General features: G+C 47.2%; 1 long non-coding RNA gene across 1 annotated transcript; it reads right to left on the bottom strand.

The window, feature by feature from the left end:
- Positions 1-286: 286 nt before the first annotated feature.
- LOC142825594 (uncharacterized) lies at positions 287-8,883 on the bottom strand. Its single transcript, XR_012899976.1, has 2 exons — positions 8,422-8,883; positions 287-4,172 (listed from the first exon to the last, which is right to left on the bottom strand). It is a non-coding gene; the product is annotated as an uncharacterized LOC142825594 (long non-coding RNA).
- Between the last annotated feature and the right edge of the window lie 5,339 nt (positions 8,884-14,222).

Genomic DNA, 14,222 nt, shown 5'->3' with positions numbered 1-14,222 from the left:
GGCCCTTAATAAAGATCCATCAAGCAAACTGCTTGTGTCTGTATCTGATGTGAAGACAGTTAGAGATCAGCAGGCTCCTTGTGAGTCAGCGTGATCACACTGTTGCTCTCAGGAGTAATTAGAATAGGGAGTGTGTCGTAAAGAAAATACAATGAATGAATGAAAAGTTTGTACTAATAGAACCTTTGAATTAGGTATTAGATTGATACCTTCCTATGAATGTCAAGGACTCGAACCCAGACGGCTTCGGTTCGTTGTCTGACCGCAAAGAGACAGGCAACACCAGCAAGGGCCAATCACAAAGCTCTTTATTGAAGAGTGCACACGACAATAGAGAGTGGCCCGTCTTCACCGAGAACCAGCCACGATTTCAATAACAAGTAGGTTTATATAGACAGTTCCGTCGCGTCATAGGCTATTCACCCAAGCAACCCACCCCCCTCTTATCAGTTAGAAACTTTTAGTATTCATGCATTTCTAGCCAACTATACACTGCGGCAACTTCCTTATCAGCACAGGAGACAAGCACCAGAAAACAGGGAGACAGGGAGTTAAGAACAGGCAGAGAACAGAAACAGGGAGTTTAGGGAGTTTTCTTGTCAGTTCTCCAAACAAGCGGTTCCCCCAGCACAGCAGGTACAAGAATGCAGCTTTCCGCTTATCTCACCTTTTGCAGCTTAAGCAAGTATCTAAAGTACGCCCCTGCTTAAACCATGTCTCCAGTTCTGCTCAGGGCCTACCCAGAAACCTTTGTTAGCCTCTTTTCGGTCTGTTTTAGCATAACTGCTCTAGGCCCAATTTTCTGAGGCCTAACAGTCCCCCCTTTGTCCCTAGAGTGCCACAAAGGGGACGCTTGGGACATACTTGCAGTAGTGAGAGAGGGACAAATTACTGCTTAGAGGAGCACAACTTGGTGCCTATTCAACTTCCACATCGGGTAATAACATACAAAACTACCAGTCGACAAATAATGATGACAGCACTGCGAAGCAAATTAAGGAGCCAACCCCCAGCATTGGGAAACCAATTAAAGAAATTACTCCACCAAGAACTCCAAGTCTTTCGCTCCCCTCCATGGTTCTTAGCTACTTGCATAAGATGGTTAGCTTTTTCCCAAGTTGTGTTAACTTCAGGAACATATAGGCTGCGTCTAGACTGGCATGATTTTGCGGAAATACTTTTAACGGAAAAGTTTTTCCATTAAAAATTATTTCCGCAAAAGAGCGTCTAGATTGGCACGGAGGCTTTTGCGCAAGAAAGCTCCGATGGCCATTTAAGCCATCGGGCTTTCTTGCGCAAAAAATTAAGGTGCCTGTCTATACTGGCCCTCTTGTGCAAGTATTCTTGCACAAGAGGGCTTATCCCCAGGGGTGGATATAGGGCAGGGCGAGCGGGACGGCCGCCCCGGGCCCCGCGGGCAAAGGGGGGCCCCGCGAAATTGTGCTGCCCTGGGGCCCCGCAAAATGGTCATCTGCTTATCCCTGAGCGGGAGCGTCAAAGTATTTGCGCAAGAAGCACTGAATTCTTCCATTAGAACGTCAGTGCTCTTGCGCAAATTCAAGCGGGCAGTGTAGACAGCTGGCAAGTTTTTGCGCAAAAGCAGTCGCTTTTGTGCAATATCTTGCCAGTCTAGACGCAGCCATACACAACACTTTTGCCCGATCAATGCATATGTTCCTCCCTGAGAGGCCAACAAAATATGTAACGCCAAGCGATTTTGGAGAACCATTTGCCTTAATCTCTTTTGCTCAGTTGCCAAATCCATCAGGGCTTCGGCAGTGGAATTTGCCCTTATTTTCAAGCCCCCCCGGAGTCTCATTATTCCTTCTCCTATTCGCCAGGTGACCCCTTCACAGGCAAAGGGAAATCCGGCACAAGCGACTGTCCAATCATTCAGAGCCCGCCAAGTAAGAGGAAGAGATTCCTTAACATCTGTCTCAGCACCCCTTACATTTCTAATTTTTTCCCTGGGAAGATGAGGGCGATAAACTACAGGTGGCTCTAACCAGGCCAAATAGCAGGAACCGCTCCATGAGGGAGGAAGAATCAAGTTGCCTTGTTACCCAGTATACCCCAAAAAGGGTCGGAAAAATTTTGGACCAGGTAGCATTGCTTTCAAGCCTAATTGTGTACCATTCCGACCAAGATGGGAGAAGGGAAAATTTAGCCTTAGACTTATTAGCGGAGCAAATGTTGTACTTAAAAGAAGTGCTCGGGATCTTTTTCAGGGGGATAAGGCAACATGCCACATTTATTGAACACACATAGAATAATCAATACTTATCATATGCATATGACACATCACACTCATGCACTCTCTCACACACACACACACAAGCACACTCCGTCTTGTTGTTACCAAAAGTTGCTCCCCCTAACTGCACTGGCCAGGTGAGTTAGATGGGGGAGGGGGTGGAGCCGGGCTTCTGCAGATCCGGATCGATGCTTCCATGTTGACAAGACGAAAACCCGGGGTCCCTCTGCAAGATGCCTCCTATTTATCCCTCTCATGCAGCCAATTAGTCATCACCTTGCCTTTCTTAATGCTGCTTCAAAGAGAGTTCTTCCAAGGGCAGGCACTTGCTGCTTCACTCCCAAGGTGTCTGTCTGTCCAGTCTCTTAATGAGCTCACTTTGCAGGTATTGTCTTGGGTCTGGCTCCCAGACCTTCTCCACCCTTGCAACTGCTGCTGGAGGTGCTCCCCTTTCATTCTCCATTCACGCCTCATTCATTTCAACAGGACAATCAAGGAAAGGGGAGAGCTCAAAAGACATTTTCTCTTACAAGATCTATATATCTTAATACCAAGTTATAGGAGAAATGTTACAGAGATTCTATAAGAACACTTAAAGATATATCTAAAAGGACAAGATCTTAATACAAAGTATAATATCACAGGGATTTCTCCACACATAGGCACATAGTATGATTTGGCAGGCTATACTTAAGTGTGCAATTAACAACATAATATTTAACTAGTTTGTGACCCTCGTACCGAAAGTGCTCGTCCCCATGTATACTACATTTTTGACCAGGAAAATTTTACCACTCGAAGGTGCAAGAGGTCGCACCATCCAGGAGAGAAATACCAGGACCTTTCTTGCTTCTGAATTGGGTGCCGTTAAATAGGCTTCACACTCGCTGTTCCCTAGTGCTATTTTTTCCTTTTTCAGGAGGCACCACTTGCCAATCCTTGCCAATGAGATATTTGCTTTCAGGAATTCCAGTCTCAGCCCAAGTTCTGTTTAGATTATCAGAAGAATTCTTCCAGGATGGGGTCCAAGTCATATTCATTGCACTAGGGGAATGGGAATCATGGGAAGACTTTTCTGGCTATTTACTGGCATTAAAGAGCATACCCAGCACGAAGCATTATGAGATGCTGGCATACGAGCTTTCATTTCGTGAGCAAGACGTATGAAGGTATTAGATTCTGAAGCCTTTACATTTCATACCACCAAAGAAGAAAGACAACAAATAATAAACAGGTTAAAAACATAAGAACCCAGGCAAAGAAACGGGGCCATCCTTCCGGGAAAGGACACCACCAATCTAAGGTTTTTTCAGTCGAAGCTTCAGGTCGCCCAAGGGGGAAGCAGTCTATTTGCCTCGGGCACAGATGTCGTCTGCTTCTGGTTCACCCGGTTCGCGGTGGGGTGAACGTGCGTGGCTCCCTTGAAGTCCGACGTCGTCTGCTTCTGGGGAACCCTTTACCAGGTCAGGTTCCCTAGCGGTGCTCCTCTTGACTCTGGTATGATGGATCCAATTGGGGAGCTCCTTTACCCGGATAGCAGTAGGGCTCACCAGAAGAGTTTCGAAGGGTCCTAACCACTGAGGCTGAAGCGGAATCTTCTTGTATGCTTCAGAGTTCTTGGCATAATTTTGTCAAGAGATTTTTCAAAGTTCCATTCCTACGCTCCACCCGGCCTGAACTTTGGGGGTGCCAGGGAGCGTGAAAAGCCCATTTTGTTCCTACAGCTTCGGTAAGTTTTTTACAGATCTTTGCTGTGAAATGAGTACCTTGATCAGAGTCAATTATTTCAGGAGGGCCAAACCGTGTATAACTTCACTAAGTAATACCTTGCAAACTGTAGTTGGAGTAGCTCGGGCGGTGGGAAATGCCTTCACCCATCCAATGAGCTGGTCTATTATAACTAACAGATGCCGTTTTCCTTCAGAGGGAGGTAAATCAGTAAAATCAACCTGTACATGCTGCATAGGTCTATGAGCCCACCTGCGCCCACCAAGCGGTGCTTGTTTGATTATACCCTTTGGGTTACTTTGCTGGCACAGGGCACACTTTTCCACTACTCTCCTGGCTACTTTATGAAGTCCTGGAGCAACAAACTGTCTTAATAAAATTTGGGCTATTTTATTTGCTCCTAAATGAGCGTTTTTGTGAATTTGTTGCACCACCTCACTTTGGTGACTTTTGGGTAAAACAAAACGACCATCACACTCCAAAATTCCTGATGAGTTGGGCTGAGCTCCCCATCTCTCCCAGATTACTTTTTTAGTATCTGGGGCCTGTGGCTGCCAGGTTACTAGAGGGGAACATAAATCTAACTGAGTACTTTGTAAGGCGGCTGCCTCAGCAACCTCATCAGCAAAGCGGTTTCCTACTGACACGGGATTCGTTTGTTTGGTGTGAGCCCTGCAGTGAATAACTGCAATTTTTTGAGGGACTCAAATGGCTTGCAATAATTCAGCTATTTCCTTCCCGTGACCCCGAGGAAGTAATAAATCCTCTCTCTTTCCAAATGGCTCCAGTAGCATGACACACGCCGAAGGCATATTTAGAGTCAGTATAAATGTTAACCCTTTTTCCTTTAGCATACAAACAGGCAGCTGTTAGAGCTTGCAATTCGGCTGACTAAGCGCTTGTCCCAGGTGACAAGGGTTTTCCTATTAATACTGTATGTCCATCTGTAACTGTGTACCCAGAATGTCAAACTCCATCCCGAACAACGGCAGATTCATCAACAAACAAGTCTAATTCCGGATCAGATAGAGGAACATCAGTAAGATCAGGTCGCGGAGTGGATACCTGATCCAGGCAATTATGTACTTGTTCCTGACCCTCCTCAAGGGGTAGTAGGGAAGCCGGGTTTAAATTTGCACATTTATTTAAGGTAACGCCATGAGTCATTAACAGAGTTACCTCATACTTAGACAGCCTCTGGTGAGTTAAATGTTGGTGCTGCCGAGAGTTCAACAAGCTGGCTACAGCATGTGGAGTGTGAACAGTTAGAGGGTGTCCCAAAACAATTTCTTGAGCCTTTTCTACTAATAGTGCAGCCTCTGCCACATTTCTAAGGCAGCCTGGGTGTCCCTTAGCCACCAGGTCCAATTGTCCTGAAAGGTATGCAACAGGCCTAGGAGCATTTCCAAAAGGTTGTGATAGTACTCCAGAGGCCACTCCCTTTACCTTATGGACATACAAGTCAAAAGGCTTGCTGTAATTGGGGATGAGAGATTCCTTTAGTGCTTTAAAAGCTCTTATTTGCTCAGAGTTGGGATGTAACGGCTCTTTAGCCTCCTCCCTTGTTAGTTCATGCAAGGATTTTAGCAATTTTCCAGCTGAAATAATCCAAGGGCAACAAAATCCAGTCATGCCAATAAAGCCCCGCATACCTTGCTTCGTGGTGGGAAACGAGATATTAACCATGGCTTCAATCCGCTTAGGATCCAGACTACGTATTCCAGGACCCAATGTATACCCGAGGTACTTTACCTCCTGTTGGGCCCGCTGTAATTTTGTGGGGCTGACTTTATGGCCTTTGAGTGCCTGCTGATTAAGTAAATAGACAGAGTCCCGCTTATTATTCTCTTGAAGCCACCAAAGTGTCATTAACATAGGTCACCAAAGTAGAGGCAGTCGGCAACTGGACATCCTTTAAATCTTCTGCTGAAACCCTGGCAAACACACCCGGTGCTTCCACATAACCTCGGGGCATTCTAGTCCAAGTGAGTTGTCCCTTTCCTGGCTGTACTGGGGATCCCCCAAGTAAATGCAAAAAGATACTGTTTTTCTGGGGCAACCAGTACAGAAAAGAAAGCGTTCCTTAAGTCCATACATGTAAACCATTCCGCTTCCGGCGGTACCATTGCCAAAATAGTGCTTGGGTTCGGTACTACAGGATGTTCTGGAATCACATACTGATTGATAAGTCTTAAATCCTGCACCATTCTATAGACAGGTTTTCCATCAGGGCCAGGCTGTGGGTTTTTTTACAGCTAGAATGGGGGTGTTACAAGGAGAGATGCACGGCACTAAAATTCCTCTCTTCTTAAGATCCTGTACAAGGGATTCAAGTCCTTGTAGAGCCTCGATTTTAAGAGGGTATTGTCTCTGAGCAGGGGGAGGCATAGTGCTCTTCACAACCGGATTTAAAGGTGAGGCAGATTTTACCAGGCCCACGTCATGTTTCCCTCCCCACACTATAGGGTTCATTTCATTTTGAACTCGGAGGGGAAGTATTTCACAGTTGCTGCCGGCGAGTTGTGTCAGCAAATAAGCTTTTTCCACCGGGAATCAAAGGGAAATACTTTCGGGAGTACAAATCATTTGTGGATGCAGTTTACACAACAAATCTCTTCCCGGTAGGTTTACCGGACTGTTCATTAACAGGAAAGAGTGCTGAACAGAAATAGGACCCAATGTAGCCATACAAGCATTAGTCATGACATGACGTGCAGGCTTACCAGTGACTCCCACTACATGTTTTTCCACTTCACCCTTCAGTGCCGCTCCCTCAGATATAGCCGAATGAGAGGCTCCTGTATCCACTAATAATTCAACAGTCTTTTGTCCTAATTTAAGGGGAACCACTGGAAATGGCGCATCACACTTAAGCTGTATTATTCCGGCCTCATAAACCTCAGGATCCTAGGAGAGCGGCGCCTCCCTTCATTCATGATCCACAGAGAACTGACCCATCATCTCAGGCTTGTAATTAGATTTTGGTCTGAACGGGCATTCCCTTTTCCAGTGTCCTACCTCACCACAATAGTGGCACGCATTGCAGCCAGGGTCCATACTACCTCCGCGTCCTCGTCCTCTAGCTACTCCACCCCTTCCCCTTCCAATAGGTCCTCCCCAGTTCCCGCGACTCCACCCGCGGCCCCCTCCTCTGCCTCCCGACAGGGCCACTGCCAACAGCGACGCTTGATCCCTCATATCCTTCTGTTTTTCCTTCCTTCTCTTTTTCTTTTTCTTCTCCTCTCTTCCGTTGTAAACCTGTGTCGCAATGCTAACCATTTCGGGTAAGCTTTTCCCTTGCATCCCGTCCGGGTGTTCCCTAAACCTTCTTGCAATATCCTCCGCACACTGTGCCATAAAAATTATTTTTATCATTTCTTTTCCAGAGTCTGACTTAGGATCCAAGTTACTATGTTTTCTAATTTTATTAGTCAATCGCATACAAAAATCGGAGGGGTGCTCATCAGGGAGTTGGACACAAGCAGTAACCTCACCCCAGTTAGGGGTAACCTCTCCCGCTGCCCTTAGCCCATGCAAAATAGCTTGTCGATAACGACTTAAACTTTCCTTTCCCCCAGCTCCATTCGGATCCCAATTGGGCTCAGAGGTGGGCATGGTTCCCCAAGCTTGGTCCTGGTAATATGCTGCAGCTTTTTCTTTAACCGTTTGACATTCATCCTCGGTTAGGAGGGTATCCAACAGCTGATTCACATCTGCCCATATTGGTAGATAGACAGAGAAAATGGTTCGAAACGTTCTCGGGATTGTCCTGAAGGCATGGCATAGAACGCTGCCAATTAAGTAAATCTGTTGTTGTGAACGCAATATGGGTAAACACCATTTGAGCTTGTCCATTACTCTGGGGAACAGGGTAGGCTCGCAAAGGAAGCATGAAACTACCTGGTGGGTCCCCAGAAGACCCCTCAAAGAAGCTCTCCTCCTTACTCTCCTTCCCATCTCCCTGAACATGTCTTTGACTCTGCCACCTCGGTACGCAAAGGGGAAGATACTCCTCATTTTCTGGCTGTGTTTCCGGGACATAGGGTGGGGGAGATTTGCTAGATTCTTCCATACAGACGGCTTCAAAGGCCGTTGGCCCCTCTTTTGGCTTATAATTATACCAAACAAACAAATAATCCATTTGTCCCGGTCTAAGATTGACCAGTATATCTCTTAAGGAATTCATCCTTTCTGCGGAAAATGTTCCACACCCTGGCCAGTCTTTAGTCGGGGACAAATGGGCAGTAAAGGAAGGCCATTGAATTTGACATAAATTTCTCATTTTTGACTTAGCTAAACCGGTTGTTCCAGAGATACCCTTCCAATCTCTGAGTATCAGGGACAACGGGGCGTCCCCCAGGCATTTACTGCCAACTTCTCCCATTTTCAACGGTCAAGGGACTCGAATCCCGACCTCTCAATACCGAGCGCTCGCTTACCTTTTCAGGGATTCGAACCCTGAAGACCTAGATCCTACACAACGGGTAGGTTGACGTTGCTGGATTTCTACGGGCTTTGGCTGGTTCACAGGATACGCCTTATCACCGACGCAGGGATCAGGCCACCGGGCAAGGATCCTCAAAAGCCGGAGGATGTGTGCTGCATTGCTTGGAAGTCTGATCCCGCGCTGGAGAGTCAGACAAGTCCCATCTGGGGTGCCAAATTTGTCGGGGACTCGAACCCTGATGGCTTCGGTTTATTGTCTGACCGCAAAGAGACAGGCAACACCAGCAAGGTCCAATCACAAAGCTCTTTATTGAAGCGTGTACACGACAATAGAGAGCGACCCGTCTTCACTGAGAACCAGCCACGATTTCAATAACAAGTAGGTTTATATAGACAGTTCCGTCGCGTCATAGACTATTCACCCAAGCAACCCACCCCCCTCTTATCAGTCAGAAACTTTTAGTATTCATGCATTTCTAGCCAACTATACACTGTGGCCTTAAGCAATTCATAATGCCTCGGCAACTTTCTTATCAGCACAGGAGACAAGCACCAGAAAACCGGGAGACAGGGAGTTAAGAACAGGCAGAGAACAGAAACAGGGAGTTTAGGGAGTTTTCTTATCAGTTCTCCAAACAAGCCGTTCCCCCAGCACAGCAGGTACAAGAATGCAGCTTTCCACTGATCGCACCTTTTGCAGCTTAAGCAAGTATCTAAAATACACCCCTGCTAGAGTCATGTCTCCAGTTCTGCTCAGGGCCTACCCAGAAACCTTTGTTAGCCTCTTTTCGGTCTGTTTTAGCATAACCGCTCTAGGCCCAATTTTCTGAGGCCTCACATGAACAACTGTGTCCTTCTTCCCATGTGCGGCATGATTGTGTAGTGTTACTAGATGTGCCCAATACGCTGGGGTAGGTTCATTGATTAGGGTTATTCTTATGGGGTTGGGGGGAAAGTTAACAATTCTATCCGTGTGCGGCTTGTGCTTACTGGTGCTCTCATATGGAGCTGAATTCTCCCTGCTGCCAATTCCCCCTCCCATTGGAGCTCTCCTGCAGGGGGTAGGTTCTCAGGACGGGGTGCTTCCCACCTTAGCAAGACACACAGACACGCACCCCCACTTACAGCACGCCTGAGAGGACTGGGTCATCAGCACTCACACGCTGACCCCTCATATGTCCCTGGACTCAGCAGGCTGCTTTCACAGCGATGCCAAACTGCACCCTCCTGTGCCTTTGGACTCAGAGGGCTGGATTAAACAGCACTTTAACCTGTTATCCTCATATGCCCCCAGGTCCAGCACTTCCCTATCTCCACTTTCACACCACAATCATTCGCTGGTAAACCACGCTATGATCAAACCCCACAGGATGTTTGGGGCCCTACAAGGATCTTTAGCTTGGGTACAAGAAGGGTTGTTGCAGAGCGAATGGGGAAGCCCAAACAACACCCCTGAGGGAGAATGATCAAAGACAAAGAAAAAGTGAGAGACGCATCCTGCTTACAACGAAAGTGATTTATTTCTGGGTAGTGAAAATATATATATGAGGAGCCAAACACAGAAAGCAGTTACAATATTAAATCTAAATTGGAACTGATTACAAATGTTAGGGCTTGCTAACCATAGAACAGTTTACACTGGGCAGGGTCGGGAGACTATGCTTAGAGAGAGGTAGTGGCGGGGGGCGGGAGGAGAGAGAGACCTCACTGGTAGAAAAAAACTGCTCCCCCAGTAAAAAAGTTTGGCCAGGCCGCTCTTGCTATAGTGGGCTGCAGTATTCCTTGGGAGAAACCGGCCGCACCCTTCCTGCATACCATTGCCTTTAGAAAAAGGGAAGGTGTGAAAAGGGGAAAATAGCTTCAGACTCTCCCACCCGTCACCTTGGCCTGAGAACTGCCAGGCTTACCTGGTCGCATGAAACCTGCACAGTTTCGGCCCAACCCCTGGGACACAGGCCCCCCACTTGGTGACCATTGGGCCATACATGGTAATATACAAGCGCAGAAAAGCGATGTGCAGATTTGCGGATAAATACCTATCGCACAGTTTGCTCGAGGAGGTCTTCGCAACACACGTACCACCGTGCGTGTGCCTTCCCGTATACTCCAAAGCGCTGCCGGCCTGATCAACCGACCAGCCACCTCCCCCGACTCTCGGGCGTAACCAAGGCCTTCGCAACTGAACCGGTATCTTTGAAATGTTCCGTGTGCTGTGTACGTTGGTATGTAGGATTTGATTTTCTTTGTTGTATAAGCTTAGTGTTGTAGTTGTTTTGGGTAGTACATAGAGTTTGTAGTTATTTAATTAGTGTAGCTGGATATTGTTAGAATAGAGACTATTCCCCTTGCCATTCCCATCCTTATATCTCTGACACGTTTAATTAGAAATCATAGAATAAATATAATAAATACTATAAATTCATCACCGTCATAAATAAATATCCTTTTATTTGCTAAAACTGTCCACCTGGTTCTGTCTTTCCCCCCTTGGGTATGCATCATCGGACCTGTGATTCTCGCGACACTCACCTCTCCGTTGAGCTTACACTAAACGGGGTTCCCAGGTGGTGATAGGAGCCGGGGGTCCAGAGGGCAGGAGACAAGCAGAGCAGAGCCCCCAGCACGATCAGGCAGGAGATGAAGACGTCTCAATGGAACGGACACAGTTTAAATCCAGGTATCAGAGCAGTTTTTCTTGGGCACGGGTAGGAGTTTTTGTAGGTTCAGGACAATAGTTGGAGGAGGACACTGGATTTGTTTCTGGGTAAACAGAGGTGAGACAATAGACTGAGCACCAAGCACCCCTGGCTGTGGGTGATGCTCCTTGAAGGAGCTCACAAAGCAACTAGGCAGTTTCAGTTTTTGGATGTCAATAGGATCCATGACTAGAATGGGTCTGATCATGACTAATTTGGGTGTGAGCAGGCCTGGGTTCATTAGCATCTGGAGCAGAGATTTTCCATCAGGCCGTGCTTCTCTGCTTTCGGTATCCCAGAGTTCAGTGCGGATCCTGCTTTGGAAGAGCTGGTCTCCATGCTGGATGCTAATGGAGATGTCTCTAGGTTCTGTCTTCCATGTAGAGGAGGCTGGACTGTTTTCTTAATTCTATCCCCCTTGTCTGGAGTAGTTTAGCTGGGTCTTCCCCGGCCTTTCCATTGCTTTGTCTGTGATTTCAAGCAGAGGCCTGGGGGAGAGGGTTTGTTTTCCATGAGTGCCACTCCCTGCCTTCCCAAGAGCACAGGGCTGGCAGCGGCGAGGAGTCCTGTGGCACCTTATTGTCAGCCGACGGTCAGGGCAGTGTGTATGTGCTATACACCCAAGACTTCAACTGCTGGGACCGGGGTCCCTTGCAGCAGGCACCCTGGAGGAGGTTGACAGGCGCCCAATAAGTTTACAGGGAGAGCTTATAACACCTTGGATTTCAGCTGCTAGAATTCGTAATTCCTTCGCAGTGGGCAGCCTTAGGGAAAGACTGAAAGGTGCCCCAGTGGATCTGCCACCTGGGAGTGACACAAATCCAAACGCCCAAGCTCTCCCTATATCTGTCCCTTAAGACCGGCTGAAGTTCTTTTAAATTGTGCCTGGTTCTGTTACAGCAACTGAAGGAGTCAGGTTAAAGCTTAAACAGTTACAGGTTTATTGAGGAAGCTTATAAATCATATGGTTGCAATGGCTATTCTATTTCTTAACTGCTGGCAAATATATATGTATATATAGATCTTAAAAAAAATGGTTACAAAGAAAAATAAAGATAGGAAATAGAAAATAATGGTACCAAATGACAGCTTAATCTTTAAAGAGCTCTATTCTATGCATGCACTAAAACAAAAGGACACATACAGGTACAATTTTTACCCCCTTCTGCGTCGCTCGGTCCTAGCGTGTCAGGCCAGGATCGGTCCCTCAATTCCTCAAAAAGACAAAAATACGAGGTGGGCGTCCCCGTGGAACCTCGGGAGGTCAAACACCTAACCCGACCAGCAGGTAGAGGGTAGAATGACACTCAAAAGTGAGTGCGCTGCTGTACCCACCTTTATACCCATTGGGTCACGTATTTCTCTTTCTTATCTGTGATGCCAAATGGTGCTGGTCTGTCTTTTGTGACACCAGTTCTTACAAGGGAGTTGTGAACTTAATTTACACTTGTAAGAGAGAGTTGAGAGGATTAAATTGGAAGTACTGGGCATTCTTTTCTCGGTGGGGCATTCCTCTCCCAGGGACGGCTGTGTGTGTTCGTATCAACATGGGTGCCAGCCGGGCACTTCTTGCAGCCTTGAGCTCAGCTTATTGCCTTAATCGTTACTCAGAGTCAGAGAAAAACTCGCATATCCTGATCTCGCATCAAAGCAGATCAAAGCTTAATGGCTATGCTGATTTTCCTTATTGTTCCTTCTCTGCCCTGTATACAGACATCTCAGAGGGCAAGCAAGCTTGATGTGACAAGGGGGAGGGGGTCTGTCTGGCTACACTTATAGACTAGCAGAAGTGTTGGAGCATAAGCTTTCGTGGGCAAAGACCCACTTTGTCAGATGCATCAGGTCTATAAGGTGCCGTAGGACTCCTCACCGCTGGGAGGGGTTGCAAGTGCATTGGAGGATAGGATTAAAATTCAAAATGACCTTTACAAACCGGAGAAGTGGCCTGAGGTTAATAGGATGAGGTCCAATGAGGACAAATGCAAAGTGCTCCACTTAGGAGGAACAACCCGTTTCACACACACAGCATGAGAAGCGACTGTCTAGGTGGGGTACTGCAGAAAGCGATCTAGGGTCATAGTGGACTATAAGCTAAATATGAGTCAAGTGTGACACTGTTGCAAAAAAAACCCAACAAAACACATCATTGTGGGATGCATTAACAGGAATGTCATGAGCCAGGCATGAGAAGTCATTCTGCTGCTCTACTATAAGCTGATGAGGCCCCAGTTAGAGTATTGTGTCTATTTCTGGGCACCACATTTCAGAAAAGATGTGGAGGAATTGGAGATGGTCGCGAGAAGAGCAACAAGAATGATGAAAGGCGAAGAAAACATGAGCTGTGAGGGGAGATTGAAAGAATTGGGCTTGTTTAGTTTAGAAAAGAGAAGGAGAGGGGACATGATTGTAGTTTTCAAGTACCTAAAAGGGTGTTACAGGGAGGAGGGAGAAAAATTGTGTTCCTTGGCCTCTGAGGACAGGACAAGAAGCAACGGGCTTCAATTGCAGCAAGGGAGGTTGAGGTTGGACATTAGGTAAAACTTCCTAACTGTCAGGGTGGTGAAACACTGGAATAAGTTGCCTCAGGGGGTTGTGGAATCTCTATCCCTGGAGATATTTAAGAGCAGGTTGGACAGGCATCTAGCAGGGATGCTCTAGATCAGCAGCCTTTCCGAAGTGGCGGAAGATTTAACGTATTCACTTCTGTTTACGGGTCAGCCTGCTGGTGATACTTTTTAAAGTCTGTAATCGTCCTGCCTGCAGCAGCTTCGTTCACAAATAAAGTAAGATGCAGATCTAACCGTTCAGGGTGCTCCTTGGCCTGGCTGGGTTCTCCGATCTCGGGCTCGTAGTTTGATGCTTTAAGCAGCACACAACTGAGTCAGGGCTTGGTAACCTACAGCAGGACACAGTGGCCACGGGCCCATCCCCATCTCCAACCCGCCTGCCCGCAGCTCCAATCCTAGGCGGCAGCAACTAGCCTGACCACAGCTTCAACACCCTCCCCAACCCTGGCAACAACCCGCCCGGCTGAAGCTTCAACCCCCTGGCAGCAACCCGTTAGTTTGCGGCCCGTGGTGCGGTTTGGGTTTACGGTG

This window comes from Pelodiscus sinensis, unplaced genomic scaffold (genome assembly GCF_049634645.1).
Source record: "Pelodiscus sinensis isolate JC-2024 unplaced genomic scaffold, ASM4963464v1 ctg86, whole genome shotgun sequence".
In the NCBI taxonomy this organism is placed as follows: Eukaryota; Metazoa; Chordata; order Testudines; family Trionychidae; genus Pelodiscus; species Pelodiscus sinensis.
Note: the sequence above shows the minus strand (reverse complement) of the source record. Positions and strands in the feature narration are given on the sequence as shown.